General features: G+C 47.1%; 1 protein-coding gene across 1 annotated transcript in view; it reads right to left on the bottom strand.

The window, feature by feature from the left end:
* Positions 1 to 25,273, bottom strand: part of RIN2 (Ras and Rab interactor 2) — a 219,655-nt gene extending 194,382 nt beyond the window's left edge. Inside the window, exon 1 of the mRNA XM_082670024.1 lies at positions 25,148 to 25,273. The gene's annotated coding sequence lies outside the window, so the exon portion shown is untranslated. The remainder of the gene's footprint in view (positions 1 to 25,147) is intronic.
* Between the last annotated feature and the right edge of the window lie 893 nt (positions 25,274 to 26,166).

The following is a 26,166-nucleotide window of genomic DNA, read 5'->3' as shown; positions in this document are numbered from 1 at the left end:
AAGTTTCTCAAGAAATATCTTCTCCATTACCAACTCATGCTCTGAATCACATTCCACTCTGGCCCAAGAATTCCATCAATGAGCTTTGGTGTTTTATATTTTCGTCTCTGAATTTTTCGGAATTGTTCTAATTGTGTATAAGTAGATAGTACCTTTATAATCAGAAATGAAAGCTATTATCTATTAAAGAGGAACGCACAGGGAGGAGAAACGCTCAACTATTACACCAGCCGTAACAGCGGTTTTTTAGGGCAAACATTCGGACTCCCGGACTGGGGTGGGTTTTACTAGGCTTGGACTGACTTGAGATTTGGTGTCTTCTTTCCCTCGAGGCACAAAATATGCTGGTACCGATCGAAACCAAATCAATCGCACTGACTCGAGCTCTGTAAGCAACAGCTGTGATACTTTTAGAAGTGCGGTGTGGCGGCACGGTCTCGGCAGCAAAGGTTTTATTTTAGAAAGTCTCTTAAGTGTTCAGGTTTGTAAGTATACTCCCATTTCTAGCTTCTGGATCTGGGATACTTACTTATCTGAGGCTCTCGGCTTGGCTACAGTTTGACAAGAGCGGCCAAAATGAATGTTTTTCTTCCTGGAAGGCATCACGGGTCCTGGGATTTGGAATCACACTCCTCACTCAAATCCCGGCTTCCATATCTTCTCACCTTGGGACCCCAAGCCAGTGAATTACATCCGCCCGAAGTTCAGTTCTGCTGATCCATGAACAGTGGGAAGTAACAGCTCACCCCAGGATGTAGTAGGAATGGGATGAGCTGACATCGGTGGCACGTCCAGCCCAGGGCCTGGCCCAGAGAAGCTGCCCCACGAGCTGCTCACTCCGTCCCTCCTCCCTTCCACACTGGCTGGGGGCCGGCCGTGCTCAGAAGTGAGCCTCTGAAAACACAAGCCAGAAGTTTCCTTCAACACTGTTCCTCAGCATCTGGTTTTGCTGACTGTGTGCTTTTTTGATATCTATCACAATCCTTCAGCTTAATGACTGCAAGACTCAATAACATAACTGGAAGTGCCCTTAGCTGCAGGGCAGCACACGATGGAGAGTAACTACTGTTGTTATTATTATTGTGAAGGTCATTTTTATCTGGGCTTTGAATGCCTGCTCTCGCTTTGACACACAAGATGCAGCATTTATCTTGTAGAACTGGCTGATGTAGTGAGAATTGAGCCAGAAGTCAGACACCCTCCCCGTCCGCACTGCAATCCCCTCCCAGGCCTGACACCACTTCTTTGGACACAGAATTGCAAAGAACATCACCAGGCAGGTCTCCTCGTACCACTTTGCAGTGACCCAAGTGGATAGATCCTCCGAAACACTGCCATTAGCATTCTCACAGGGTCAGCTGCATGCTCTTTCTTTTCTTTTCTTTTCTTTTTTAATTAAAAAAATTTTTTTTGGCTCAGTTGGGTCTTCATTGCAGTGCGCAGGCTTCTCACTGCAGTGGCTGCAGAGCACGGGCACTAGGTGCGTGGGCTTCAGTAGTTGCAGCACATGGGCTCAGTAGTTGTGGCTCGTGGGCTCAGTAGTTGTGGCACACGGGCTTAGTTGCTCCATGGCATGTGGGATCTTCCCGGACCAGGGCTTGAACACGTGTCCCCTGCACCGGCAGGCAGATTCTTAACCACTGAGCCACCAGGGAAGTCCCCTGTCTTCTAAGTTACTTTTAATTTTCTCTTGGGTATTCATACCTTTTGACTTAATATGTTCCCCAATCCAAATTCTACTCATTGTAGTGTTCCCCAATTCAAGATCCAGCCTCTCCACTGCTGGTCTTTAAGGAACCCTGGAGTCGTGGGAAAGTCGGGAAGCTTGGGCCACCATCCCAGACACTAACGAGGCAGCTCTGTGGCTTCTCTGGGCCTCAGTTCCCTTCCTTGCACCCCAACGGGCTCGGGGCTCTCCCAGCATCTGCTCTGTGTTCGGGACGTGGCATGGGAAGTCCGCTCCTGGTTTCTAAATCTTGGCTCTGGCCCCACTTACGAACTCTGTGACTTGGGACAAGCTTACTTAACTTCTCAGAGCCTGTGTTTACCCATCTGTAAAATGGGATCAAGGAGCTTACTTCACAAACTATGTGGGGACCCTGAATGGTATGACGTAGAGAAGGTTCCCAGCACAGTGGGAACTACTTTTCTTTTAATCACAGACTTTAAAAAAATTCTCATCAAAAGAGCTCTATTCAAGTTAAGACACGTTTTTTATAAACCATAACCACTCTTGGACAAACCCATAAAAAGATAACTATGAGCAAATCAGTTGTTTAAGGTCTCAGAGTCCAGCTCCGCTGGATCACTGTTTCACTCAGGCTTTTTTCAGGTGACACTGTCCTCTGTAATGTCAAGAGCAAAGAGAGCAAAGATAATGCTGTTTTGTTTTCTGGTTTCTGGGTTGTTTTTTTTTTACTTATTTAATTTGAAAAAATTAGAAAAAGATAAGTTTGAAATTAGAGCAGGTAGCACACAGGAAGCAAAGAAACTAAAAAGAAAAATCCAAATAGGTAAAAACAACTCAGTCATAAAAGTACAATTTACAGTCTCACATATCTCATAAAAACAAACAAAAACACAAAATGTCTTTCCTGCTAGATTAGACTTCTTGATCTCTCCAGAAAGGGGACAAAAAGCAACTAGTGATGTGAGATTAAAATCAAACATAACTGTTATTCACCCCAGCAACATTTAAATAAATGGCCCACAGGCCCTCAAACGTGAAGTGTGTGTGCTGTGAGAACCCGGACACATAATTTAACTTTTCTAGGACTTGGTGTTCCCCTTCTGTAAAGTTAGGTGCTAGGATTCAACGATTTTTAGGGTCTTTTGTTACCTAAAGTTCTTTGTCTACGTAAATGCTTATGCAAATTTAATTCACCATCTTGTCTGAACACCGATACTGCACCTGTTTTATAACACCTGTCAAGGAAGCATGTTCGTGTAGATAATTTATAAATTTGTAAATGCCCAGGGGCAATAATACCCCTTGCATTTCTAAAGTTATCACTTCTGTATCAGGAGACTTTATTTTTCCTTTCCAAACAAATAAAAATCTATTCAGCTAGACCTCAAACAGAGACGTGATTGTTTTCTTTTCCATTGAAAATATAGCTTCTATAGCATTATTTGCCTTTCTGGGAATTTCATTAGATTTGGAGGAAAATCACACCCCGTAAGACTGAAGTGTAGCACGTGTCGATTGTAATCAGAGGTCCCAAGTCTCCCAATATTCAATTATGTTTTTGTTTCTAAGAGTGAAATCTGACTTTAAAAAACCACAGAGTAAAAGCCCAGGGATGCCACAAAGCAAGGCTTTGCTCCCCCTGAGCATTTTATTTGTTTTTTCACAGTATTTTTTAATTCTTGTGGAATGAAAACTGCACCAGAGCCATGAAAGAGTTCATGTGAACAGGAAATCCCCCTCATCACAAAGAAGGTTGATTCTCAGCTGGAAACAAATATAAAGTCAGAGAAAAATATTGGTGAAGTTTCTGCCATGAGTCAAGATGGCTCCAGTTGGCTTGAGGGTTTAGTTTAAAATCGTCATTTTCTGGAACCTCCAGGCTATTTGGGGGGCGGTGTCAAATCTAATCAACAATTTATAAAAGCCTGTTTAATCCCTGTGGTGTCATTTTATGGTAACTGGAGTGTGGGATTTAAAACTTCCTGTGTGGAGGAAAAAATGTGAAGAAAGCGAGCTCAGGTTCCAAACAATCTTTTCCTCAGTGTGGCTGGGGCTACCCTACCCTGGCTCTCCACTGCGGCAAAGACCCCAGCAGACAGGTGAGCACGGAGCCATAGGCAGAAGGGGCCCTGGTGGACTGGGGATGGGGAAGGGGTCCCCTGGGCTTAGAGGGGAAGGAGCTTGTATGGACCAGGCCACCAGTAGCTGGTGTAACCCCACTCCTGGGGGCACGGCTCAGCCACACACTTATTGCCCGTTTCCTTGTGTTTCCCCTAGCAATGCCCATCAGCATCCTTCCTTTCCCCGCCTCACCAGGATTTCCACAGCCTCTGCCTGCATCCTCAGCCCCTTTAAAGGCTTCACATTCAAACAGAATGAAAAAACAAACAAAAATCCAAAACACTTTGCTGTTAATGATGGAGAAGGATTAAAGGATGGAGGAGGATTAAAACACACTCCCTCCTGTTTTTAAGAGCAGAAATAAGACAAGGACGCCCACTTTCACCACTTCTATTCAACACAGTACTGGAAGCCCAAGCCAGAGCGTTAGGCAAGAAAGAGAAATAAAAGGTATCCAAATTGGAAAGAAAAGAAGAGTTATCCCTGTTTACAGATGACATGATCTTATATGTTAGAAAATCCTAAAGATTCTGCAAACAATTAGAACTAATAAAAGAATTCAGCAAAGTTGCAGGATACAAAATCAACACACAAAATCAGTTGCATTTCTATACATTTAGAATGAACAGTACAAAAAGGAAATTAAGAAAACAATTCCATTTATAATCACATTAAAAAGAATATAATACTTAGGAATAAATTTCAATTTTTCCAAGGAGGCAAAAGACATACACTGAACACTACAAAATGTTGCTGACAGAAATTAAAGAAGACACAAATAAATGGGAAGACATTCAGCATTTATGGATTGGAAGATTTATATTAAGATGTCAATACTAACCAGATGTAATGCAATCCCTAGCAAAATACCAACACCATATTTTCTTTTGCAAACATTGAAAAATTCATCCTAAAATTCATATAGAATCTCCAGAAACCCTGAATAGTCAAAACAATCTTGAAAAAGAAGAACAAATTTGGAAGGCTCACACTTCCTAATTTCAAAACTTACTGTAAAGCTACAGTAATCAAAACAATGTGGTATTGGCATAAAGACAGACAAAAAGACCCACAGATTAGAACATAAAGCCCAAAGATAAACCCATGCATATATGGTGAAATAATTTTCAATAAGAGTGCCAAGACCATTCAACGAGGAAAGGACAGTCTTTCCAACAAATGGTGCTAGGAAAAATGGATATCCACATGCAAAAGAATGCAGCTGGTCCCTTAACTCATACCATATACAAAAATTAAAACAGATCAAAAACCGAAGTGTAAAAGCTAAAACTATAAAACTCTTGCAAGAAAATATAGGAGAAAAACTTTAAGACATTGTATCTGGCAATGATTTCCTGGTACGACTCCAGAAGCAGACAACAGAAAAAAAAAAAAAGATAAATTGGACTACATCACAATTAAAAAACATGTGTGCCTGAAAGGACACAAGCAATTGAGTGAAAAGGCAGCCCACAGAATGGGAGAAAATATTTACAAAGCATGTATCTGATAAAGGATTAATATCCAGAATATAGACTGAACTTCTACAACTTGACAACAAAAACAAACAACTAGATTTAAAAATGGTCAAAAGACTTGAGTAAAAATTTCTCCAAAGAAGATATACAAGTGGCCAACAAGCAAATAAAAAGATGCTTCACGTAAGTAACCATTAGAGAAAGGCAAATCAAAACCACAATGAGATACTATGTTGTACCCATTAGGATGACTATTACCCAAAAAAACCACACACACACACACACACAAACCCCAAAATAACAAGTGTTAGTGAAGATGTGGAGAAATCGGAACCCTTGTGAACTCTTGGTGGGAATGCAAAATGGTGCAGCTGCTATGGAAAACAGTATGGCAGTTCCTCAAGAAATTAAAAATAGAATTACCATATGACCTAGCAATCCCACTTCTGGGTATACACCCCTAAAAACTGAAAACAAATATCTCTTTCAAAGAGATATTTGAACTTGCATGTTCGGAGAAGCATTATTTACCATAGTCAAAAGGCAGAAGCAGCCCAACTGTCCACTGACAGATTAACAGATAAACAAAATGTGGTATTACATGCAATAGACGATTATTCAGCCTTAAAAAGGAAGGAAATTCTGCCACGTGCTACAATATGGTTGAACCTTGAGGACATTATGCTAAGTGAAATAAGCCAGTATTTCATGTGGTAAATACATAGCATTTATGCTGTATGAAATAAGCCAATAAACAAGACAAATACTGTATGATTCTACCTATATGAAGCATCTAGAGTTGTGGAAATCAGAGACAGAGAGTGGAGTGGTGATTGCCAGGATCTGGAGAGAGAGGGATGGAGAGTTATTGTTTAGTGGGTATTTCCGTTCGGAAAGATGAGAAGAGTTCTGTGGATGGAAGGTGGGGATGGACGTACAGCAATCTGAATATACTTCATGTCGCTGAACTGTACCCTTAAAATGGTGAAGATGGTAAATTTTGTTATATTTTACAATTAAAAAAGAAGGGAAAAAAACTATAACCAATCTATTAGTTGAAATTCTTTCTTTGTTAAAGAATTTGATGGTCCACCAGCAATACAGGCTTACAAATAAGCGAGAAGATAGTTAAAGGTGGGGTGGGGTGGTACATGTGCGCCTTCACACCTCCACTGCCGCCCTTCACCCCTTTTCCTATTTCATCAACTCACTGCAAAGAAATTATTGGTAGACTTGAGGGCACAGAAAGGATGGAGGTTTGAGAATGCCTAGGAAAGTGAACTATAAACGAACTATAAACGTCACAAAAATGTTTGTGTTAAGTATTTCTATTTCAGAGGGAAATTGTGAAACCAGATTTCCTGAGCATTTCTCCACAGCTGTGGTGGGAGCCAAGCTGGAGGCTCGGACAAGGGAGGGTGGGGGGAACACAGGTTCCCGGATGCACCAACTGTCACACCCACCTGCACAACGGTGGGTCACGTGATGGAAAGTTCCTCGGCCTGCTGACTCGGAGAATCAGGCTCTGTCCATGGATACACCTGGGGCCAAACTGTTCCAGCCCTGATTAGCTTGACCTTGAGCAGGTCACTCATGCTGTCCAAGCTTCCATCTTCCCAGTGTCAAATGGGCATAAGAAGAGTACCCATCTTCAGGATTGGTGCAAGCACTTGAAAAGACAGTGCATGGTCTGTGCGGGGTACGAGACATGCACAGACTCAATAAAGGTCAGCTCTCACCATGATGCCCAGTTCAGCCAGTCCTCAGTACTCTATCAACAAAATCAAGTGGTCTCTTCAGCCCCAAGGCCCTTCTCCATCAGAGTCAGAAACCGTGTGTTAGAGGGCGCCAGATGAGTCCCAACTATCAGAGGGGCTCTGTCTGCGGGGAAGATAAGCAGTTAAGAGGAATGAACCAGCAGCAACCCTTGAGCTGCAACATTTTCAGACTCCTGTCACCAGATCAAGAAACATAAAATTCTGCACTTATGACCATCCTGCTCCATGAGCTAACCCTAGGACAACACCTCCATACCTCTGCTATAGACAATGTCACCCTCTCCTGGATTTAGATATACTAAAACGGCTAACTGTGGGGTTGCAGCTCAAAGCTCTCTTAAGCTCCAGACCCTGGAATCAGTCTCCTTGACACCTCCGCCTGAGTTCCCACTGTCACTGCAAACTTAACACATACAACAGGGGACTCTTCAGTGTCACGCCTTTTCCTCCCAGGTTTACCATCTCCTTCAATGGCACTCCCGCTAGCCCGAGTGGTCAATGCAGGAAGCCCGGGGCCATCCCGGATGATTTCCTCCTTTGCACACCTCACAGCAAATCCATCATTGAGCTCTGCTGGGTCTTCTCTAAACAGTGCCTCTGATTCTTCCTGAGAACCCACAGCCGCCCTCTGAAGGATTATAAGACTCTCCCATCTGGTCCCCTCGAGGCCACTCTTGCTTCACTGAAACCCTTTCTGTAACCAGCAGTCAGGGTGATCTTTTTAAGATAAAATCCTATTACAATTGGCTCCACTGAGTGCAGGTGTTGTCACTCGTCCTCTTGAACAATCCCAAGGTTCTCTCCTACTTCAGTGCCGGGCTTCGGGGGTTGGGAAGGGGCAGGCGTTGCTGGAGCCAGTTCAGATGCATTACGTAAGCTGAGTTCAGGAACCTGAGCTCTGCCCTCACCAGTTTTCTGTGAGAAAAAAGAGCGGAGCCTGCAGAGACCTGTGAATCCTGCCCCTGCGTGACAGCAGCGGTTCCACGGGACAGAACCTCAGGGTTTGAACGGAGGAAACTCCAAGGTCATGGTGTTGGTCAGGGGGAAAGCAAGGGCAGGACCATGAGTTTTCTACAAAGCTAAATCTATTCTTTTAATTACATGTATATATTATTTTATGGTATTTATGTAATATCATAGAATCTTTTTTATTATTTTTAGTGTCACACTCCATGATGTTATTTTTTTTTTCATGATGTTATTTTTAATAGGCTGTGATCAGAATCTGCATTTTTAGGAATTCGGAAGTTCTATTACTCATCTCCCAAATCCAGTCATTTGGTCTCTAGCACTCCCTGAGGCAGCAGAAGGAGAAGCTGTGGTTGGTTAAGGGCTGACTCTCCAGGGACCCCGGCACCCAGCGCTGCTGGTTTAACAGACAGCACACCTCCAAACCAGCAGTCGAGATCCACCCACTTCACCTGTCATTTCTTTAAGCCTTCGGCTCCCATTCTCGGCTTCCTCCACTTCTGGGCGGGTGGCGAGGACTCCCTGCCCTGAGAACAAGGCAGGAGGGCAGGAGTGAGGTGATTCCTATCGGGCGCTTTGACCACAGAATAACTACTCACCACCGAGAATGCCTGACTCTACTTCTGACCATGTGCACTGGTCACACTTCCTGCATATTTGATCATTTTCCAACTTTACATCCTGTTATGGGTTGAATTATGTGTCCTGCAAAAGATCAGTGGGGTTCTGATCCCCAGCGCCACACAGAATGGGCCCTTATTTGGAAATAGGGCCTCTGCTGATTTCATCAAGATGAGGTCTTTAAGCCCCTAATCCAGTGTGACCCGGGTCCTTATTAAAGGGGCAAATTTGGACACAGACACGTGCAGAGGGAAGGCCATGTGCGGACGGAGAGGGAGGACATCACCGGAGGACGCAGGTGGAGACTGGAGCCCTGCGTCCACAGGCTGAGGATTGCCCAAGGCCACCAGAAGGTAGGAGAGGGGCCCAGACCGGTTCTGTCCTTGGCACCTCCAGAGGGAGTTAACGGCAGCTCTAATACACCTTCGTATTTCCACAAAGAGATGCTCTGGAGATGTGATGGGTGTGGCTAAGGGTGTAGGTCCTGGCATTTGACAGAGCAGCTTTGAATTTCGGCTCTTCCATTTTCACGCTTTGTGACCACAGACAAGTTACTTAACCTCTCTGTGCCTTGGGTCTACGATCTGAAGAAAAGAGGGAAAATAAAACCACTTCCTGTGTCCCAAGGGACAACACAGGGGGTAACCACCTCAAAGGCGCTCGGTGCCCCTGGCTGGTGTGCTCCTCAGCTAGACCTTGAAGCCCTGGTCAGCGGACGCTCACGTCTCACGTGGCCTGTGGCGAGCTCGGTGGCGTGTGGCCCGTGTGGTCGCACAGGCCCTGCATTCAGGAAGGCCCTACTCTTGGTTTAACGCTCTGACACCTCCTTGAAATTTTTCATAATTTTTGACCAGGGCGCCCCCATTTTCATTTGGCATCGAGCCCTCCAAATTATGTAGCGGTCCTGCCTGGCCCCTCAAGTCACGCACGTGGGTTGAAACTTGTCTGTCACCGGGGTTTGCAGGGCGGCGCCCTCTTCCGGAGGACGGAAGCAACTCTCCCGGGTCTGGAGCCTTTATTAGCTGTAAGCATCCCAGTCCCTCGGCCCATCCCTCCCATCCTTCTGGAGGCTGCATTCAAATTTCCAAATGTCTTTATCTCTGTCTTAAAGTTGAGCACTGCATGTACTTAGACTTAAAAGAATCTCTCTTGCAGAAACTTTTTCCAGGGTTCGGGGAAAAGAATCAAGAGAAAGAGCTTCCAAGGCTCGTGCTCTTCCTGATTCCACAGCACGGCCCCCGCGCCCTGGGCTGGAGCAGCCAAGCGGGCAGCATCTCCTGCAGGAAGCTGGAAAGCTGCCTCACAACAGGCGTACTTTTATTTTTAGCCCAAAGGGATATTTTGGCCCTTTAGTCACCCCGCCCAAGCTTCACGATTCTTTGTGCCTTCATTATTTAATTCAACAAGTTTTTATTAAGTACCTGCTATAGATATGCCAGCACTACTCTGGGGACAAACCAGACGAACCCCCGACTTGCCCAGCGCGTGTCAGGTGCAAACTGATGCCGGGAGAACAGAGGAGGGCGTGGGTCGATTTGCTGTTTTTCACGGGGCGGTCAGGGACACCGTCTCTGCAGTGATGCTCGGGAGAGACCAGAAGCAGTGAGGGCGGGTCACGTGGGGATCTGGAGGGGGCCCATCCCTGGCTAAGGAGGAGCAGGACAGGGCTGGGACGGGGTCAGGCTTACCACCTCTTGGGAGGGCGGGAGGGGAGGGGAGACGGGTGCTGAGCCCTGGCCATAAAGGGACTTGCGGGCTGTAGAGAAGGCTGTGGGTTTTACTCTGAGTGAGATGAAAACTGGAAGGAGAGGCACTGACATGTTTTTAGAAGTCGGCTGTGAGTACCCCGTGGAGAGAAACACTGCAGGGAGGCAAGAACAGAGCAAGGCCATGCGTCAGGTGGACACTGCAGGACTCCACGTAAGAGACGATGGGGGCTTAGAGGTGGTGGCAGTGGGCGGGCGACATGTGGACAGCTCAGGGATACTGCTTGAAGGCAGAGCTGATCACACCTGCTGAGGCACTGGATGCAAGATATTGGGGTAGGGGGACAGTCCATGGTGTTGAGCCTGAAAATCTGGGAGAATGGCACTACTGGATACTGGGGAAATGAGAGGAGGGGGCAGGACCAGGCGGGCAGGACAAGGAGTCCGCTTGGGACACATCCAGTCTGAGATTCCTAGGAGCCCACCGAGCGGAGATACCCAAGAGACCACTGGGCACCCAAGAGTGGCTGCAGTTTCGGGGAGGCTTGACTTGGAAACCATCGCGCGCAGGTGGGATTGAGAGCAGCAAGGCTGGATGAGATCGCCTAGCGGAAGAATCAACTAGAAGAGACCAAGGACTAAGCCCCAAGGCACTCGATGGTCAGGAATTAAGGAAAAGGCAGGGGGGCTTGCAAAGGAGGCTGAGAAGGAGCCCCCAGAGAATCAGGAAAAGCGAGAGAAAGTGTGGCATTGAAAGCCAAGGATTTTTAAGAAGGAAGAGCGGGTACCTGTGTCTGATGCTACTGGAAGACGGAGGGAGATGGGGACCAAAAACTGGCCACAGGATGTGGCAACGTGGAGGTCACGGGTGCCCCTGACAAGGTCAGATGGGGTTACAAGACCTTGATGGGAGTGGGTCTAGGAAAGAATGGGCGGGGCAGTGGGGACAGAGAACACACCCCTGAGAAAAGGGAGGAGTGGGAGGCAGGTGTGGGGTCAGGGGAAGCTTCTCTAAAGATGGGTGATACGACGGTATGACTGTACCTGGACGGAAGTGAGTTGGGAGAGACGCCAGGAAACTGGTGATCCAGGACACAGAGGGAGCCACTGTGGGAGGGATGTCCTCGAGTATGGGGAAAACTTGGGGTCCACTGCACCAGCGCAGGGGTGGACCCCAGAGAGGAGGACAGATGATCTATCCATCGTGGCAGGAGGGGGACACAGAAGGTACATCCAGGTGCAGGTCTGTTGGTAGTTTCAGGGCAGGAGTCATGGAAGTTCTTCTAATTCTAGCATCTCAGTGAAATAAGAAGTAAGGTCATCAACTGAGAGTGAGGAGGGCGAGGAGTGCGTGGGAGGTTCTAGAAGGGAGGAATCAGCATGAAATAGTCCGGGGCTTCTTTTTTTCCAAGCCCATTAGTGGCCTGTGAAATCGATTTAGACGGTCACCATCAGCACACTTTAAGTAAATGAAATAGGATAGGATCAGAGAGAAGGGAAAAGGAAACATCAGAGCAGTGTTAGTTTCTGAAACTTTATCTCCCGTATATATGTGAATGTGATTTTTTTTTTTTTAAGTCTGTCAAATCTGATCTGAAGAGGACAGCGGACGGACTGATAAATGGAACAGGAGCCCTTGAGATCAATGGCCACAAACCCTCAACGCGCCCGTGGTTTTCCAGCCTGTCTGCCTGCCTGGTGCAGACACAGACCAGGGTTTGGATTCAGTCAGGGGAGTCCCCTGAGAGAGACAAGAAAATTAACGTTTATGCAAAGGAACAGCTATAACCCCAGACCCCGAGATCCAGGCTGAGAAGGACACAGGTGAGGATGTGACGTGGACGAGGGGCAGTGACCAGGTGGCAGGGTCAATGGATTGTAGAGCATGGTTGTGGCCAAGCCAAAGCAACGCTACAGGAAAAACAAGATTCCACATCCCCTCCTCGAGACAGAGGGCAAGGCGGATCGGGTCCCCTCACCGTCCATTCGAAGACCTTTTCTGTTAAACGTTAAGTTTATTGGAAAATGCTTTATCAGTCAGAGGGTTTTCTCCTTGCTTCTGTGCTGGGTTTTCACATGGTGTGTAAACGTGCTTGAAGTCAAATGGCTTAATAGCTTGGTCCATTTTCCTAGCACTCACCAAAAAATGTTTCCTCAAAGGCAGTTTTGCTAAATTACATAATACTTAATCATGCAGCTGTATAAGGACCTTCAGTTCAGTCAAACTTTAACGACTACTTTGCCATAATTCATTGATTTTTATCTCTGTTTCTAGAATGCTGTTTAATTTAGAAAAGCATCAAAATCTTTGAGAACTACGAAGTCTTGGTTCTTATGCCAGGCTCTTTTTCTCTCTCTGGAAGAACTGAGTACAGCTTACCCTGAAGCCTCCCATACTTTCACGGGATGTATCATCTTTCATGGGATGTATAGAGAATCCCACAGAACAGTAAACAACAACTAAGACCCAGGACTTTAAATGGACTTATGGAAAAACAGAAGTGAAAATGCTACATTTTCAAACTATTCATTTTCTTTTACCCTTACAGTTGATCATTTTTTTCTCTTGCAATTCTTATTTTAATGGTTTCTTGATACTTACACGAAATGAAAAATACCTTAGGAAAAAACTAAGAAATAGATATTTCTACCTTATATCGATAGTTAAAATTAGATCTGGTGATAGATCTCTTGAGAGCTTGAATCATAATGTTTAAAATCTCATCTCAGAAATACTTGAAAATGATGTGACCTACAAGGGCTTAATTTCCAAAATACAAATAGCTCATACAACTCAACAACAGAAAAACAAACAACCCAATCCAAAAATGGGCAGAAGACCTAAATAGACATTTCTCCAAAGAATACAGATGGCCAATATGCACATGAAAAGATGCTCAACAGCACTAATTACTAGAGAAATGCAAATCAAAACTACAATGAGGTATCACCTCACACCGGTCAGAATGGCCATCATTAAAAAGTGTACAAATAACAAAAGCTGGAGAGGGTGTGGAGAAAAGGGAACCCTCCAACGCTGTTGGTGGGAATGTAAGTTGGCGCACCCACTGTGGAAAACAGTACGGATGTTCCTCAGAAAACTAAAAATAGTTACCATATGATCCAGGAATCCCACTCCTGGGCATATATCCAGACAAAACTATAATCCAAAAAGATACACGCACCCCTACGTTCATAGCAGCATTACAGCCAAGACATGGAAACAACCTAAATGTCCACTGACAGATGAATGGATAAAGAAGATGTGGTATGTATATATATATATAAACACACACACACACACACACACACACACACACACACACACAATGGAATACTACTCAGCCATAAAAAACAAAATAATGCCATTTGCAGCAACATAGATGGACCTAGAGATTATCATACTACGTGAAGTCAGAAAGAGAAAGACAAATACCATATGATATAATTTATATGTGGAATCTAAAATATGACACAAATATCTATGAAACAGAAATAGAATCACGGACATAGAGAATAGACTTGTGGTTGCCAAGGGGGAGGGGGTTGGGGGAGGGATGGAGTGGGAGGTTGTGGTCAGCAGATATAAGCTAGCATATATAGGACGGATAAACAACAAGGTCCTACTGTATAGCACAGGGAACTATATTCAATACCCTACGATAAACCATAATGGAAAAGAATATTTTACAAAGTGCATATGTATGTATAACTGAGTCACTTTGCTGTACAGCAGTAATTAACACAACATTGTAAATCAACTGTACTCAATTAAAAAAAAAAATCTCATCTCAGACCACGTGGTACTGTCATGTAATTCTGGCTTCTCTGTCTCAACCCTTATTCCAGCTGCTGGGTTCTCAGAAGAGCAGATGAGTGGACTCCTTATCACGGGAGGGTCTGCAGGTTGAATTGCAGCCCCTGGTAGCCATGGGTTTCATTCATCTCTGAAGCCTCCTGTGATTGGCTAGTCTGAAGCAATTCACAAGTCCATGGTCTTACGCTTCCACTGCGGGGCTGGTGCAAACTACCAGAACCGGGGGGGGGGGGGGGGGGAGGGTGACTACAGCACAGAAAAGATGGAAGGTGCAGGTACGAATGCACTCAGATGCTTAGGTGTATTTAGTGACTGGCCGGGACAGTGAGGATTTATGTTGTCGTCTCCTGACAGGATTAAGAAGCTCTTCAGATCTTAAAGTTCCCTGAGGTTCTCAATGTCCCCTGTCCTACACCTCATCAGTCTTCAAGGAACTGGGAGCCAACAGTGGTAGAACCCAAGGGCTAACTATGTCCACGAAGGCTCTTTGCATAGTTACAGGCATCCTGTGATTATGTTGACTATTTCCAATAAGATCTGAGGGCATAAATACCTGCCGCAGAACTGAGGGAAATCAACATGGTGAGGAAGCTTCAGAGATGGCTTCTGGTGAGCCAGCGTGACCACCATGGGCCGGTAAGCCGCACACATTATCCCTCACAGCAGAGGGTTAGCAAGAAACTCCTGTGCCTCGCACCATCCCAAGAAATGGAGGAGGGACCACCTTCCAACCACCCACCCTGCCGGCTTCTGTGGGGCTGAGAACAAGCGTCCCAGGCCAGGTCTGCGCGGGTCCCTGTGCGACTTTCAAACACATCTTCCCTCCCACCGCCGGCGCCCCTGTCTCTGCGGGAGGACAGCCTTCAGGCTGACGGGCCCTGCTCGGACCGCGCGCAGGAGCCAGAAGCGCTTGGGGCGGCCGTCGGCCAAAGACTGACCCGCGAGGGGGCACAACGATGCCTGCGTCCAGTGAGCTGGCCTCGGATCCGGCCACTCTCCTGGGTCCCACACTGTCTCCAGCACTTTCCTGTGAAGATGCCCCCTTATCTCCTCTTATAGACAAAGGAAGCTGAGATTCTACTTAGATCAAAAATAGAGCGCAATTCCCCGCAGGGCCTGAGCCGTTCCACCCAGGGCAGCTGATGACAGCTTTCCCTCTGAGACCCTCTCCATCTTTCCACACGGTCTGGGTCTTCAGGACATGATGCTGCCCTAAGCCGGCCTCTGCTGGTCCCGCATGTGAAGCACCTGCCTCCCTGGTCTAGGAGCCCTCAGAGGGCCTGGACCACGGCCTCCCTCTCTCCACACTTCACAGGCGGGGAAGCTCGGGTCCATAGTGGAGCCACAGTGAACAGCGCATTCTTCCCCCAAACGTCCACACTCCTCCTGGTTCTTGTTCTTTGCACTGGACCCTCCTCTATCCCAAACCCAGCGGATACCAGCTAACACCCACCACCCCGTCCATCCAGCTAATCCCTTCCACTGTGCTCCTCTGTGACACCCAGGACAGGAGGAAATGCCCCTTCTATGTGCAGTCACAACACCCTTGGATGGAAGAAGGAGGTCGCTGCCCTCTGCCAGCCCCCTGCTCTTTGACATGACTCCACCCCCAGGAGGTACCACAGTCCCAGGGAAACAGAGTTCAAGAGAGGGGGATGGCTCTTTGGGACGCAAGTCCACCATCTTCTCAGTCAGCTGGCTTTCCAAATAAAGTCACCATTCCTTCCCCCAACAACTCGTCTCTCCATTTACTGGCCTGTCATGTGGCGAGCGGTATGAGCTTGGACTCAGTAACATGAGTGGAACACTGACCACCCTGGCCCGTCCTCACCAGTGTTTGTAAGTATCCCCTTCAAGGCCAGGGGCCCTTCAGGCCGGGAATTACAGAGGGATACCTGCAGAGGTCAGATCCCAAAGGAACCTTGGCGCCCATCCCGGAAGTCAGCCAGGACCCACACCTCCCAGCATCACTGAAACCAAAAGCAACCACATCCCTGCAGGACCAGCCCAGGTTTGTATCTTCTCCCCCAGGCATCCTGCTGCCTAGGAAATCAGTGAGGCCTGAATCTGCACAAGAAATGCCTACAGGCTCTAATTCAACTAATGGGGGAAGAGAATCAAAAACCATGTCTCAGGTCTTCCCAAACCGGTGGCTAGGCCTAATACAACTCCTAACTAACGCCATGGAATAAAACTAATGGGAAGAATTAAGGCGAACATTGCCAAGAAAATCTGGGGGACAAGAGGAAAGAAAGATAAAGAGGTGAAAAGTGGAGTGGGATTTGCTCAGCTAAATACAGCCTGTTTTACAGAGTTGGGGAGAGCTGGGTTCATTCACCAAATGACGCTGGGCCTTTGGGTAAACTAGTGGGGACCAAAAAGAATGAAGTTGCATCCTGACTTCACAGACCATCTGCCAAGTGATTCCAAGTGAATTTCAACAGTCACCTGTAAAACTGAAAGCATCAAAATAAGAAGAAACTGTACGTGGCTCGCTGACTGAGGATGCAGAAAGGACTTCTACGCACAGGAGCCAATTAAAGAAGTCCATAGGAAAAGTCCAGGCATTTGACTCCATGGAAAGTGAAAGTATTTGTGTGATAAAAAGTCACGAATGCACAGCACTTAGTTGAACAAAGTCTGGATCGTGAGACGAGGATGGTTGTTTAGATGACGTCTCACTTTCTGTCGCCACATGTTGAAGGCAGCCAAACCCCAGGCTGGTTACAGAGATACGGTCTCTGGTTTTGGCCCTGTGGGGTCATGGGGGGGGGTCTTGGCTGATTTCTGGGGACACAGGGTCCAGGAGCAATTTGACCTGTGAAGGTGCCCCTCCCTAACCATCCAGGAGAGACATCTGCCTCAATTCATTTTTCAAAAATGTTCTTGTACTCAAACCTGAGTTTAAATGCAATGGGGAGTTAGATATTTGTAATAAAACCTGTGGTGATATCTTCAATAAAGGGGGAAAAAAAAGCTTTTTAAAGCAAATAAAGTTCAACGAGCTAATATTTCAACTAGCTGAATGTTTGGATTTCTGTATTTTGCATGTCTGACCTAACATGAAATCATATACATGAAATCTAAAATACCTGTCGTTTATCTCATTTACTACTCAATTAAAATAGACTTAATTCAATTTTAACCTACTCAATTAGACTTAACCTACTCAATTAAAATAGACTTAACTCATTAAAAATGGTAAAATACAAATGTTTCACCCAAGCCTTATCTTTAAAATGCTCAACTTTCGAGAATTTCAAGCAAGTGGGGGAATTACATAATAACTCCGTTGACCGTCACTTGACCACAAGTCATGATCAAATACAAATGAGACAGAAGCTCACAGTAATTAGAACACCTGAAACCAAGCAGGGCCCTGCAGGGCCTTCAGAGGTATGAGACCTCAGAGTCCCGCACTTCTTGTCTGTAAAAAAATTTTAGTCTCCTAGGCCTTCCACGAGTTCCAAAGAGCAGAGTCAGGTAGTGAATAATTAGAGAAGTGAGAAAATGCAGAAACAAAGGAAAAGCAGTCCAACAAGAAAAGTAATAATAGCTTAAACAACAATTCAGCCATAAAACAGTCGCAGGACTCCTAGTTCCTCCTCAAGGGATATAGCTAACACCTGATGCATATCTTCCAGTTGTTTTGCAAAAACTAAGACCCCCACCCAGGTGGAGGACGGCAACTACATGATGTCTACATGGTCGTTGGAACCAGAAGACTGATGATTGAGATTCCAGAAACTTCACCTTGTCACCTCACCACCAATAAATCAGAAGAATGTCCACGAGCTGACCATGTAGCCTATGACCCCTACCCCTAATGTTGCCTTGAAAAACCCTTGTCTGAAGGTCATCAGGGAGTTCAGGTATTTTGAGCACAGGCATTCTCCTTGCTTGATGCCCTGCAAATAAACACCACACTTTCCTTCACCACAACTTGGTGTCAGTAGACTGGCTTTGCTGTGCAGTGGGCGAGTAGACCCAAGTTTGGTAATGCACTTCCTAAATTAGTTTCTCATTTGTACACTATGAAGCACAGCATCATCATTGAAATCACTGCTAAAAAGCCGGTAAAGCTGTTGGAGTGGACATGTGATTCTTTCCTTTAGGTTTTAAAATAAGGATTTTTGCCAAAAAAAAAAAAAAATGATGGCTTAAACGAATCGGCATACCTTCATAAACCCTCCTACAACTTTTGGGCTTATTCAAAGTTACTAATGGGGTTCCTTGCCACCAAAGATTCTTGACCAGAATAAGACATCTCACGTGGAGTGCCCATAACTTCATCCCCTGCTCCTCCTCAAATCCAACTTTAGCTTTTAAGAAACTTCTGCAAAATGGCTCTGTTTAGACTTTCACCATAGCATTAGCAAGTTTTAAAAGTTTCTACTACCAAAAACAGTGTCATTTAATCACTCATTCATTCAATATGTGATAATTCTTTAGAGTCAGTTTGCTAGTATTAACTGATGTGGATCTATTCACACTCTCAGCTGACACTCCACATTTCTCAGGGATTAAACAGAAAGATATTCTGTGCTCATGGACTGGAAAAACTAACATTGTTAAAAATGCCCATACTACCCAAAGCAATCTATAGGTTCAATGCAATCCCTACCAAAATTCCAATGGCATTTTTCACAGAAATATTTAGAACACTCCTAAAATTTGTATGGAGCCACAGAAGACCCCAAATAGCCAAAGCAATCTTGAGAAAGAAGAACAAAGCTGGAGGCATCAAGTTTGCTGATTTCAAACTATATTACAAAGCTATCATGATCAAACAGTACAGTATTGCCATAAAAACAGACACATTATATCAATGGAACAGAAAAGAGAGCCCCAAAATAAACCCACACATATATGGTCAATTAATTTACAACAAAGGAGCCAAGAATTTTAAAAACGGGTAAGGACGGTCTCCTCAATAAATGATGTCGGGAAAACTGGACAGCCACATACAAAACAATGAACCTAGACCACTATCTTACACCATACACAAAGATTAACTCAAAATGGATTAAAGCCTTGAACATAAGACCTGAAACCATAGCAATCCCAGAAGAAAACATAGGTGGCAAGCTCCTTGACATCAGTCTTGGCAATGATTTTTTGGATCTGACACCAAAAGCAAGGGCAACAAAAACAATAAACAAACAAACAAGGTGGCACTACATCAAACTAAAAAGCTTCTGCACAGCAAAGGAAACCATCAACAAAATGAAAAGGCAACCTACTGAATGGGAGGAAATATTTGCAAATCATATATCTGATAAGGGGTTAATATCCAAAATACATAAAGAACTCATACAACTCAATAGCAAAAAAATCATACAATCTGATTAAAAAATGGGCAGAGGATCTGAACATTTTTCCAAAGATGTACAGATGGCCAACAGGCATATGAAAGGATGGTCAACATCACTAATCATGAGGGAAATTCGATATCGCCTCACACCCATTAGAATGGCTATTATCAAAAAGACAAGAGTTAACAAATACTGGTGAGAATGTGGAGAAAAGAGAACACTTGTGTGCTATTTGTGGGAATGTAAATTGCTGCAACCACTATAGAAAACAGTATGGAGGTTCCTCAAAAAATTTAAACTAGAACTGCCATATGATCCTTCAATTCCACTTCTGGGTATTTATCCAAAGAAAATGAAAACACTAACTTGAAAAGATATCTGCACCCCATGTTCACTGCAGCATTATTTACAATAGCCGAGATATGGAAACAACCTAAGTGTCCACTGATGGATGAACAGATAAAGATGCGGTACATAGATATAATGGAACATTATCTAGCCATCAAAAAGAATGAAATCTTGCCATTTGCAGCAACATGAATGGACGTTGAGGGCATCATGCTAAGTGAAATAAGTCAGACAGAGAAAGGCAAACACCTTATGGTCTCACTTATATATGGAATCTTGAAAACACACACACACAACCAAGCTCATAGATACAGAGGACAGATTGCTGGTTGCCAGAGTTGCAGGTGCAGGGGGTAGGGATGGGGAAGAAATGGGTGAAGATGGTCAAAAGGTACAAACTTCCAGGTATAAAATAAATAAGTCATGGAATGTAATGAACAGCATGGTGACTATAGTTAATAATACTGTATTGCATATTTGAAAGTTGCTGAAAGCAGATAGGTCTTAAAGGTTCTCATCACAAGAAAAAAAATTCTGTAACTCAACAGTGACGGATGTTAACTAGACTTATGGTGATCATTTCACAATATATAGAAATATTGAATCATTAAGTTATATACCTGAAACTAATATGATGTCTGTTAAAAAAAAAATTCACAATCTGGGGTAAGCCTGGGCCCTGGTCAATCACAACACACGATGGCCAGGAACTAGTGAGTTGAAAGTTCTGGGTTGTCCGGCTCATCATCAATGCAGGCTCTTTCTCTTTCCTTCCCTGGATCTGGATGTGGGCTTCTAGGTTCTACCTTGACGCCATTCTGCTTGGCCCGTGGCCTCTCTCTGGGTGAGTTCACCAACTCCCCTGCTCCAGTCCCCCACAGCACCCCTGTGACCCCCTGACCCTGCCTGCTTATTGACAATTTCTATCAGGTAACATACAGGACTTCAAAACTCAGCGGGTTGGAAATCACACTCAGTATTTCCTCCCCACTCTCTTCCTTGGCCACACATGCAGAAGGACACACACACACACACACACACACACACACACACACACACACACACATCCTCCTCTCACGAACACCCATCCCATCTGATAGGTCCATTTTTCTCAAAATATTCCTTTCCTTGACCTCTGTGACACCACCCTATTCAATTACAGATTTCTAAATGAGCTGCTTAGATTCTGTGCTTTGGAAACATCTATGAAACAAATTGGAAGATAATTTGCTCAGCACTGGAAACCTAGAAATGTCCCCATCCAAAAGCAGACGGACGTTAAGTTCACCCAGCCTCTCTCTGATCCGGCATCACCTTTCCCAAGGCTAATCCAAACCCACCACTCTCCTCTGAATCCCTGAAATACGAACTCTGGAATCCACTGTTCATCTCCTCTCCTAAATGCAATAAAGCCTGAACAGCCAGGGTTACTGGTCTGTGAAAAGTACCTCACAGTGGATTGCAGGCCCGTTCTAATTCAAAACAATTTCAAACAATGCGCGTGTCTGAACTGGGGGCTGCACCTCCTGCAGTGGGGGACCTGGATGACGGATGACCGTCAGCAGCCCTTTGTTTCTGATCCCAGGCACTCAGACAGTGACCGCGGCTTCCTCTTCACGAGTAAATGTAGACATGGGTCCCCTACAGGATCCACAGCTCCCAGGGAGAGAAGAAGGGAGGCAACTGTATTTCCCACTCGATGGGTGCGGTCAACAAAGACGAGCCACCATCAGGACAAGAGGCCCTAAGCGGCCACTCCATAGAAACAGCTGCATCTGAGGGGTTCTCCGGGGAGGCTGGGTGAGCTCTGCCTGCTTCTGGCAGCATGAAGGGCCCATGCTCTCTAGGGCCTGTCTGCATTGTCTACCCAACTCCTCCAGTTCCCTCAGATCTGATCAAACCCGGGAGAACTGACTCGTGTTAATCAGATGCACAGAAGCTGGGGAACCAACAATTTACTCTAAATTTACAAGGGGGTTATTACTGTGCCTTTTAAATGTCCAGAACATACGTTTGTTTACTATTCTGCACACTAGTGGTCCTTGAACACTGCCTAGATGTCAGAAGGTTTTGAGTGAACTAAGCAACATTTCCCCAAGTGGACCCGTTAGAACACTGGATCCGGAAGATGTTCCATGGTTCTGTGGCCAAAAGAAGCTGGTAAACATTACATGTTATGGAGTCATCCTAAAGAGTCCCAATGTACATAATGATAATAAAGGCACTGAAAAGTCCTGCAGTGGAAAACCTGCTTAACGCTAGCATTTCTCTAAAGCATTTTACCCGAGTAACTCTAGTAATTCCTTAGTAAAATCGCCTCCTAAAACACCACTGTGTAAATTCTGCTCTGGACATACACTGCGTGGGATGTGCATCTGAGCAGGGCCACCTCTAGCAAGTCAGCAGTGGTTCAGCAAAATGATTACTGGGCCTGGAGCCCTGGTTCCAACTTTGGTGCTTTGACCTCTCCAGGCCTCTGTTTTCCCACCTACCAAATGGAATTGTTAGTATTGTTGTGAGAAACAACTGAGATATTATCTGGACAAGCATTTTATAAAGCACTATAAAAATATTATCTGCTGGGACTTCCCTCGTGGTCCAGCAGTTAAGACTCCGTGCTCCCAATGCAGGGGGCCCGGGTTCGATCCCTGGTTGGGGAACTAGAATCCTGCACGCCACAACTAAAAGATTCCGCATGCTGCAACTAAAGATCCCTCACGTGGCAACGAAGATCCCACGTGCCGCAACTAAGACCTGGTGCAGACAAATAAATAAATAAATATTAAAAAAATAAAATGTCAAGGGCAATAATAGTGATATTAAAAAAATATTATCTGCTAAGGATATACTTATTGCCCTGTAACTCCTCAAAATGCTTTTTACAGGGGGATACTTCTGTTCACTTGTTCAACACCCATTCCTTAAGTGTTAGAACTAGGAGCTGGCTCTCACCCTTAGGAAGTTCACCGTGGGCAAATGGCGGCCATTGCATACTGCTCATAAGTAATACACACCTAAAGAATTCTGGTGCCGTACCAGGGAATCCTTCCCAGCTGAAACCACTAGGAATCTTGAAGGATCATCAGGAGGACTGGATATACGAGGGGAATGGGACACAGAGCAAAATGATGGAATGCAGGCCGTGTGTGCTGCTTGGGCCCAGTTGAGGTTGACCTCCCAGTGGTGACTGCCCTTGGAGAGAGGAGAAATGAGTTATCTGTCTCCTCCAAGCAGAGGGGGAGGATTTACCTCTGAAAAGAGGTATTTCTGGAGAAGGAACTCCTCTTTGTTGTGGGTAGTGGCCCTTGAATTTGGCGAAGGGGAGGAGGACCTCATGGGGTGGGGCGGCTGCTGGGAAGTTATCTCTAAACAAGCGCAAACCACAGACCTGGGAGTCAAGCTGCTCCCATCTGCCCCTGCATTGGAGTGGGGAGTCAAGGGTGGACTATTTTAGGGCTACTTCTCTACTCAGATAACCTGTCTATGGGACAGTGTCTCCAGACAAAGAGGTCACGGTAGCAGGTTGGTCTTCTCACATCCCCTGTCTCCAAATGCTGAAGGCGGAGTCCCCAAACCCCAAAGCTCCTGTCAACCCCCAGCCTACTTTCTAGAGCCCCAAATGTGAGTCTCCCCCCAGGCCCCTCCCAACCCACGACCCCCGATGCCCTCTGTGAAGGTGCCAGAGCAGGGACTGCACGATTGTTCTAGAGACACGTTGGAAAAGAGAAAATGCCCACCTTTATGTCCACTCGTCAAAATACTCTCGCATATCTGACCTGAGTAAAAAGTTAGTAAGAGTTCCACAGTCAAAAAAATAAAAGGGATAAGAATCTGAAAAAAAATATATATATATGTGTGTGTGTGTGTGTGTGTGTGTGTGTGTGTGTGTGTGTAATTGATCACTTTGCTGTAACCTGAAAATAACACACTGTAAATCAACTATATACTTCAATTTAAAAAAATTTCATAGTAAAACCAAAAAAAACCCATGACTATATACGAAGTCGGCATTGCATAATCTGCTGCATGCCACTGTCAAGCCTCATAAACCCCCAGGTGGGGTCCAGATAAACTGAGGGCGATTGGAAACACTGCTTCCATTGAACAATGATGCAAGGTCATAACCACAACCCGGACTTGATGTAAAATGTTGATATTTTGTTCACTGTGGATTTTTTACATGAAATTTGATGTTTTTCAATATCGCATTAAAATACTATTTTTCTTAATGACCGAGTTCCGCCAGATGTTTGCTTTTGTTGCAATATTTACAAAGTCCTGTTGGTCCAAAGAGTGCTCTGGGGTTTCCTTGTTGATGACAGCATGTTCCTAAGAAATCCCACTGTGCCTGAAATCCTCAGGCCTGCAAGAAACTACCGCTCCACAGCGCTCGGGTTCGTGCGCGGCTTCCTCTGCTGACTTAGGAAAGCCCCCCAACTCCACCCCGCCCCAGGATCTGAAAGCTCGGAGGAGAAGCGAGGCGCCGGTTAGGGCCCAGGGGGTCGGTCGCGCCCTGTATTTCTTGGCAACACATCACAGGGTTTAAAGCTGAATTCTGCAAACTCCCCGCCGTCCCGCGGCCGTCGAGGGGCGCGGGTGGGTGGACGCTGCGCTGGTGGGAGCCGAGGCCAAGGGTGGAGGCCGAGCCCGGGGGTGGGGGTGGGGGGCTAGGAGGCCTCAAAGTGGGAAAGTGGCCCCATTGCTTCCCGGCAGGAACCCGGACTCCTCCTCCGCCTGCCATCAATCACCGCGAAAACCCCATTGCCCCCAGTCCGGCTTCTCCCCCCGGGGGAGGAAATCCCTAGCCCAAGCGTCCGCCCCGCTCCTGGGCTGAGCGCACGTACCCGGTCTTCGCCAGGCACCCAGGCATGCGACCCCGCTCCGGGCCGCGCGCGCCGGCGCGGGGCGCACTTGACACCCCGTAGGCGTCCCCGCAGGTAGAACTCGACCAAAGTCCCTACCTCCTCCGCCGCGCGCGCCCGCACCCGCACCCCGTGCGCCCGCACCCGCAGCCTCGGCGGCTCCTCACCACCCCCACCCCGGCAGAGGTCCGCTGAAGATCCTTGCCCGGAAGCCCACCCTGCCCCCGTCCCGGCACCCCCACTCCCTGTTCCCCCCTCCCCCGCCCGTCCCCAAAACCCCCGAGGCCGCTCGCTCGCTCTGCCCCCAGGCCTTAGGGGAGGAGCGTGCGAGGAGCGGCACCCGTGCCTCGAACCCCGCAACGCCCCCGCCCCAGTCTAGGAGTCTCCCGGCGCGCCGGGTGCGGGCACAGGGGGTGGGGTCTCCGCTGCCGCCGCCCCTTACCTCGCGCAGGCCCTCCCCGCAGGTCCTGGAGGCGGGGGCGACCGGTGGCCCCGCGGACTAGCGCGGGGCTGACTTTCCCCGCCCGGGAGGAGGAGGAGGAAGAGAAGGAGGGGAGGTGGAGGCGAGGGAAGGGCTTTGTGTCTGCCTCCCGCCCTCCCTCGGCTCCAGCTCTAGCCATCCCCCTCCCCCAACCGCCCTACAGAGCTCGGGAGGGATGGGGCGGGGGAATCCGAGGGGGCGAGGAAGGCGCCTGCGCGACCGGGGCCCCCAGCGCCCCCGGTACCGCCCACCCTCCGCTGCGGGGACGCGCAGCCTCTGCGCTCACCCGGGGACCAGGGACCCAGGCTGCAGGGAGGAGAGCTGGACCAGAAAGTTGATCTGACCCGGAGCGAACTTGGTTGGCCCGGCTCCCGCCCCGCCTCGGCGCCGCCGCCCGGCTCTTCTCAGTCCCCGGGGAGGACCGGACTTTTGTTCTCGGAGACTCGGCCCAGTCTCCTTTCTATCCGCCCATCACAGGGCAGCACACACGCTTGCACCCCCTTCCCGTGACGAGCCCCGCCGCCCCCCAGCGGACCCCGATCCGCCGCGCGGTCTGGGAGCCCCAGCTGGGGAGGCCCGCGTGGGCGCGGCCCTTTGTCCCGGGTTTGGCCGCGCCGTGTCCCCGCCGCGAGGTGTTTTGCTCGTCCTCGCTGGGTAGGGGACCGCCTGGGTTGGTTTCTGTGTGTTCAGGGCCACCCAGCCCCGGCCCCGCGGGAGCGAGAGCGGCGGAGAGGAGGGATGTGGTTTGGCTCCGCGCTGGGAGACCTTTATCACCCCTGGGGAGGCGACGCGGACAGGCGGGGAGCTGCTGGCCGGTTGTCGGCCAGGAACCAGCAGGCTTTCTTCCGAGTCGGGCGGGTCCCTGGTGAGCTGCTGAGTTTTCCCACTTCCGCGCTGGGGAGAGCACCTTTGCAGAGAAATACCTAACAGCGTTCGAGTTACCGAAGTAGCTGGTGTCGCAAAAAAAAAAAAAAACCAAA

Source organism: Grampus griseus (genome assembly GCF_964374135.1).
Source record: "Grampus griseus genome assembly, chromosome: 14".
Lineage (NCBI taxonomy): Eukaryota > Metazoa > Chordata > Mammalia > Artiodactyla > Delphinidae > Grampus > Grampus griseus.
This window is presented reverse-complemented; position numbering and strand designations above follow the sequence as displayed.